We start from the raw sequence: 7,472 nt of genomic DNA on the forward strand, positions 1-7,472 counted from the left end.
ACACACAGAGACACATGCAGAGACACAGACACACAGAGACACACAGAGACACATGCAGAGACACAGACACACACACAGAGACACACATAGACACACACACAGAGACACACACAGACACACGCAGAGACGCACAGAGACACACACACAGAGACACACACGCAGAGACGCACAGACACACACAGAGACACACATGCAGAGACACAGACACACACACAGAGACACACACAGACACACACACACAGAGACATAGACACAACAACAACAACCGCCATTCGCCACTAAGTGGCGGTGACGTCACCACGATGCTTGTGCCAGGCCAAGTGCACCTTGAGGCCACGTGAAGTGTCGAAAGCCCGCTGGCAGGAGGTCACGGGGCAGACCCAGGTGCCACGGGTCGACTGACCGAGATGACCGAGATGACTGGCTGATGCACCACCTGTGCCCCCTACTGTGCCAACTTGCTGTGCTTTAGCCACCCGGCGCTCCGCTCGTTGTTGTGAGCGTCGCTCCTCCGCCCTCCGTTGTTGTTGGAGGGCGACTGCCTCCAACTGCCCAGTAGCGTCCTTCACGAGCCTCCTCCACTGAGGCCGATCTTGACACCGCTGGTACCAGTCATCGGCAAGTCCACTCAGCTCCACGTCCTCCTGTACCACATCACTCCATCTCTTCTCCAGCCCGTGCCGCGCCCGTCTAGCCCCCTCGATCCGGCCGAACAAAAGCTGTTTAGGCATGCGGTGGCTGGGCATGCGGGCTACATGACCCAGCCAACGCAGCCTTGCCTGCCGGAGGAGCTCACTGATGGGACTTTGCCCAGATCTTTCAAGGATTTGTGAGCTCCTCACACAATCCAGCCTGGTTAAACCCAGGATGGATCGTAGGCAGGCCAGCCTAAATGTTTCCAACCGGCGAAGATGCTCCACCAGGGGGGTCCACGTCTCGCAAGCGTAGAGAAGGGAGGGAATGACCGTGGCCGAGAAGACCTGAAGCTTCGTGCGGAGCGACAGACCAGGTAGCTTCCACACAGCGTTACGCAACCGATGAAAATATATTGCCGCTCGACTGATTCGGAGTGAGACCTCTGCTGATAGACTGGAGCCGGTCATAAGCACACTCCCCAGGTATGGGAAACTCTCCACTCTCTCCACAACTGCCCCATCACCAATTGGGAGTTGTGGGGGTGGAGTGTCCGATGGTACAAAATACCCAGGCAGGTGCTTAGTTTTGGTGGGGCTGATGGTAAGGCCCCACCTCTTAGTGGCACGCTCCAGTCTCAGCAGCAGCGCCTCCAACTCCTCTTCTGAATGAGCAGCTATTACCAAATCATCGGCATACATAACGTGGTTGACCAATAGGGAGCCATCCCTTGATCGCACCCGGGCGTCGATCAGCCTCCCATTATATCTGTACCAAATGGAAATTCCCCCGGTACAGCTATTGAAGGCTTCACGAACTACGCGGTCAAAATAGATGTTAAATAATGTGGGAGCCAGAGGACATCCCTGTCGCACCCCAAGGTGTACAGGGAAAGGCTCCGACTCCCGGCCACGTAGTTTTACCCGGGCCCGCTCACCATCATGAAGGTCCTTAATGATCGTGAGCAGAGGGTCAGGGACTCCGAAAGCACGAAGAACAACCCAGAGCCCAGTCCGACTGATGGTATCATAGGCCTTGACCAGGTCAATAAAGCAGAGATGTAGGTCTTTTTGGAATTCCCTACACCTCTGCTGTAGCAGACGGACAGAAAATATGGCATCTGTGCAGGACCGCCCTTTCCTGAAACCGCATTGGGGCTCCGCAAGCCTCTCCTCAGCGTGCCTAGCAAGGCGATGTTGAATAATCCTTGCCAGGACCTTACCCGGCACACTGAGGAGTGAGATGCCCCTGTAGTTGTTACAGTCGGTACGGTCCCCCTTCTTAAAGAGGGGAACCACCAGGGCATCCTTCCAGTCCTGCGGAACCCGTCCAGTGGTCCAGACTGTTGTTATGATGTCATATAGGGCAGTCTGTGCACAAACGCCACCCTCCCTCAGCATTTCGCTTGGGAGATCATCTCTGCCCGGTGCCTTTCCTGGTCTCAGACTCCGGATCGCCTTCAGTACTTCCTCAACAGATGGCACCTCAGCCAGCCACTCACAGGGGGTGACCTCTTCCAATATTTGAGGCACCGCAGCCTCAGCAGGGTTATCACCACTTTGTGCCATGATGTTTTCCTGGCTGAGAGAATTTCCCTCCCCCAGGACCTCACAGAAATGCTCAGCAAATCTGCAAACCTGTTCCTGGGGGTCGGAGATTGGATCACCGTTTTTTCCTCTAATGATGGTAATAGGTGTGGCGCTGCAGGTTACTTTTTTGATGGAGTTAAATAGTGATTTGTGATCACGGGCCACTGAGGCAGACTCCATCTCCTCAGCAACCCGCGACCACCACCCATCCTTACAGCGCCTGACGGCTCTCCGAACTTCCGAGCGAAGGCTGCGGTAAACCTCCTCATTCTCTGACGTGGGATGCTGTAGGCGATGAGAGTGGGCCTGACGCTTTTTCTCAATTAACCTAAACACCTCCTCTGTCAGCCAGGGTTTCTGGGGAGGTCTGGACCGCGTACCCAAAGCAGCCATTGCAGCTGCATGAGTCACAGTCTTAAACCTCGCCCATTTCCCCTCGACATCAGGTGGAGTGGGGGACGATGCCAACCCCAGCTGCAAGCGATGAAATTCTCGCTTGCAACTTTCATCAGCTAACTGAGACCAGGCCACTTTTGGTTGGAATGGGATCCTGGGTGTACACCCACCACCGGAGTGGAAGAAAGGCAGGCGCATCTTACAGATGACTAGTCGATGGTCAGAGGACAGATCAGCTCCACGGTAGGTCCTGGACATAGACACACACACAGAGACACACACACACACAGAGACACACAGACACACGCACAGAGACACACAGACACACACACGCAGTGACACAGACACACACACACAGTGACACACACACAGAGACACACACACAGAGACATAGACACACACACAGAGACACACACACAGAGACATAGACACACACACAGAGACACACACACAGAGACATGGACACACAGAGACACAGACACACACATAGACACACACACAGAGACACACGCAGAGACACACACACACACAGAGACACACACACAGAGACAGACACACACAGAGAGACACACACAGACACACACGCAGAGACACACAGAGACACACATGCAGAGACACAGACACACACACAGAGACATAGACACACACACAGACACACACACAGAGACACAGACACACACAGAGACGACATGGACACACACGTAGACATGCAGAGACACACACACACAGAGACATGGACACACACGCAGAGACACGTAGAGACACACAGAGACATGCACGCAGAGACACAAAGACACGCAGAGACATAGACACAGACACACCGTTACAGACACAGACACACGCAGAGACACAGACACGCACAGAGACTGGCAGTTGATGCTGCAGCTGCTGCATAGAGTTTGTGTCTCTCTTGTCTTTCTGTTGTCGAGTGGATTTTCTTTCCGGGCCCTCTGGTTTTCCCCTCCACATTTGAGAGACGTGAGTTGCTAGAGTCTTTGCCAACTGCTATAAAGGTTCACGTGATGATGATGATGAACCTCATTGGTAGAACTATCATCGGTAATGCCCAGGTCAGGGCCTTCGAAAAGAGAGCTTACACACACAGCATCTCAATGAGGCCCTTGCCCGCTAAAATAAAACGCGGTCTAGTTTCTAGTTCAAGTCTCGTGCACAACAACAACAACATCATCACGATGCGCCCACCTGCTCAGAGCAGTTCCAGCCCAGGTAAGTGAACTTGCCACCTTTATTACCATCACCAGCACCACCACCAGCAGCAGCACCACCAGCACCAGCAGCAGCACCACCAGCAGCACCACCAGCAGCAGCACAATGTCTCCCCCAGCAAACAACAAAACAGCTGGGCAGGCAGCGTCACTCACTCACGGGGCAGGCAGCCAGGCAGCGAGAGACGAGGCCACGTCTCCAACGCTGGGACACGTGGCGACGACAAACAGAACCGCGATGGGCAAAGCGACCACCCCCCCCCCCCCCCGAGTCGAACGGACGACGCTTTTCTGTCGATTCTCTCGGATAGTTCTGGAAAATATGTCATGGACCTGCCCTCAACAACGCACGCTCACACTCACCACCACCCTCACCACCCTCACCACCACCACCCTCACCACCCTCACCACCACCACCCTCACCACCACCCACCCACCACCACCCACCACCCTCACCACCACCCTCACCACCACCACCCACCACCACCCACCCACCACCACCCACCCACCACCACCCTCACCACTCTGTGTGGTGAGTCTGTGGGTCTCTGTGTGGTGAGTCTGTGGGTCTCTGTGTGGTGAGTCTGTGGGTCTCTGTGTGGTGAGTCTGTGGGTCTCTGTGTGGTGAGTCTGTGGGTCTCTGTGTGGTGAGTCTATGGGTCTCTGTGTGGTGAGTCTGTGGGTCTCTGTGTGGTGAGTCTGTGGGTCTCTGTGATGAGTCTGTGGGTCTCTGTGTGGTGAGTCTATGGGTCTCTGTGTGGTGAGTCTATGGGTCTCTGTGTGGTGAGTCTATGGGTCTCTGTGTGGTGAGTCTATGGGTCTCTGTGTGGTGAGTCTATGGGTCTCTGTGTGGTGAGTCTGTGGGTCTCTGTGATGAGTCTGTGGGTCTCTGTGATGAGTCTGTGGGTCTCTGTGTGGTGAGTCTGTGGGTCTCTGTGTGGTGAGTCTGTGGGTCTCTGTGTGGTGAGTCTGTGGGTCTCTGTGTGGTGAGTCTGTGGGTCTCTGTGTGGTGAGTCTATGGGTCTCTGTGTGGTGAGTCTATGGGTCTCTGTGTGGTGAGTCTGTGGGTCTCTGTGTGGTGAGTCTGTGGGTCTCTGTGTGGTGAGTCTGTGGGTCTCTGTGTGGTGAGTCTGTGGGTCTCTGTGTGGTGAGTCTGTGGGTCTCTGTATGGTGAGTCTGTGGGTCTCTGCTGTGTGAGTCTGTGGGTCTCTGTGTGGTGAGTCTGTGGGTCTCTGTGTGGTGAGTCTGTGGGTCTCTGTGTGGTGAGTCTGTGGGTCTCTGAGTGGTGAGTCTGTGGGTCTCTGAGTGGTGAGTCTGTGGGTCTCTGAGTGGTGAGTCTATGGGTCTCTGTGTGGTGAGTCTATGGGTCTGTGTGTAGTGAGTCTGTGGGTCTCTGTGTGGTGAGTCTGTGGGTCTCTGTGTGGTGACTCTGTGGGTCTCTGTGTGGTGAGTCTGTGGGTCTCTGAGTGGTGAGTCTGTGGGTCTCTGTGTGGTGAGTCTGTGGGTCTCTGTGTGGTGAGTCTGTGGGTCTCTGTGTGGTGAGTCTGTGGGTCTCTGTGTGGTGAGTCTGTGGGTCTCTGAGTGGTGAGTCTGTGGGTCTCTGAGTGGTGAGTCTGTGGGTCTCTGAGTGGTGAGTCTGTGGGTCTCTGAGTGGTGAGTCTATGGGTCTCTGTGTGGTGAGTCTATGGGTCTGTGTGTAGTGAGTCTGTGGGTCTCTGTGTGGTGAGTCTGTGGGTCTCTGTGTGGTGACTCTGTGGGTCTCTGTGTGGTGAGTCTGTGGGTCTCTGAGTGGTGAGTCTGTGGGTCTCTGAGTGGTGAGTCTGTGGGTCTCTGTGTGGTGAGTCTGTGGGTCTCTGTGTGGTGAGTCTATGGGTCTCTGAGTGGTGAGTCTGTGGGTCTCTGTGTGAGTGAGTCTATAGGTCTGTGTGAGTGAGTCTATGGGTCTCTGTGTGAGTGAGTCTATGGGTCTCTGTGTGAGTGAGTCTATGGGTCTCTGTGTGAGTGAGTCTATGGGTCTCTGTGTGAGTGAGTCTATGGGTCTCTGTGTGATGAGTCTGTGGGTCTCTGTGTGGTGGGTCTATGGGTCTCTGTGTGGTGAGTCTATGGGTCTCTGTGTGTGAGTCTAAGGGTCTCTGTGTGGTGAGTCTACGGGTCTCTGAGTGGTGAGTCTGTGGGTCGCTGTGTGGTGAGTCTGTGGGTCTCTGTGTGGTGAGTCTGTGGATCTCTGTGTGGGTCTCTGTGTGATAAGTCTGTGGTTCTCTGTGTGGTGAGTCTGTGGGTCTCTGTGTGGTGAGTCTATGGGTGTCTGTGTGGTGAGTCTGTGGGTCCTCTGTGTGGCTCTCTGTGTGATGAGTCTGTGGGTCTCTGTGTGATGGGTCTCTGTGTGGTGAGTCTGTGGGTCTCTGTGTGATGGGTCTCTGTGTGGTGAGTCTATGGGTCTGTGTGTAGTGAGTCTGTGGGTCTCTGTGTGGTGAGTCTGTGGGTCTCTGTGTGGTGACTCCGTGGGTCTCTGTGTGGTGAGTCTGTGGGTCTCTGAGTGGTGAGTCTGTGGGTCTCTGAGTGGTGAGTCTGTGGGTCTCTGTGTGGTGAGTCTGTGGGTCTCTGTGTGGTGAGTCTGTGGGTCTCTGAGTGGTGAATCTGTGGGTCTCTGAGTGGTGAGTCTATGGGTCTCTGTGTGGTGAGTCTGTGGGTCTCTGTGTGGTGAGTCTGTGGGTCTCTGAGTGGTGAGTCTGTGGGTCTCTGAGTGGTGAGTCTATGGGTCTCTGTGTGGTGAGTCTGTGGGTCTCTGAGTGGTGAGTCTGTGGGTCTCTGAGTGGTGAGTCTATGGGTCTCTGTGTGGTGAGTCTGTGGGTCTCTGTGTGGTGAGTCTGTGGGTCTCTGTGTGGTGACTCTGTGGGTCTCTGTGTGGCGAGTCTTTGGGTCTCTGTGTGAGTACCGGACATCACACAACTAAAAGCTTCAATATAAAGTCGGGGTGAGGGGGGTGGGTGGTAAATAACTTTTCACCATCAATATAACAACAGCAACAAGGACGGTACTACTACAGTGGCCGCTTTGCCCACAAACACACAAACTTCCGACTCCGACTCTTGACACCTCATCCTCCACCTCTTCTCCTCTTACACCTCCGTCTCCGCGTGCCGCTCTGTCATCCGCGCCGTGGCGGCCTCCTCGTCGCTGGAGGGAGCGGAGAAAGTAGGCGAGGGTGATGCGCACGTACCGGGCAGCGCGTGAGAGTTGCACGCACAGTGGAACTTATTCGCGCCCGTTTCGTAGACTAAACATTTCTAATTCGGAAGACGTCACGCGACCACCGAATAAACATCGGCGGGCGTCGTCAAGGGTGGGGATCGAACCCACGACCTCCTGCGTGCCAGGCGAGGTGGTCAACATCTCTCAGTGTCTGGCATTGAACCCACGACCTCCTGCGTGCCAGGCGAGGTGGTCAACATCTCTCAGTGTCTGGCATTGAACCCACGACCTCCTGCGTGCCAGGCGAGGTGGTCAACATATCTCAGTGTCTGGGATTGAACCCACGACCTCCTGCGTGCCAGGCGAGGTAGTCAACATCTCTCAGTGTCTGGCATTGAACCCACGACCTCCTGCGTGCCAGGCGAGGTGGTCAACA

Source organism: Lethenteron reissneri, unplaced genomic scaffold (assembly GCF_015708825.2).
Source record: "Lethenteron reissneri isolate LAM-NWPU_2019-01 unplaced genomic scaffold, ASM1570882v1 scaffold_100, whole genome shotgun sequence".
Classification (NCBI taxonomy): Eukaryota; Metazoa; Chordata; class Hyperoartia; order Petromyzontiformes; family Petromyzontidae; genus Lethenteron; species Lethenteron reissneri.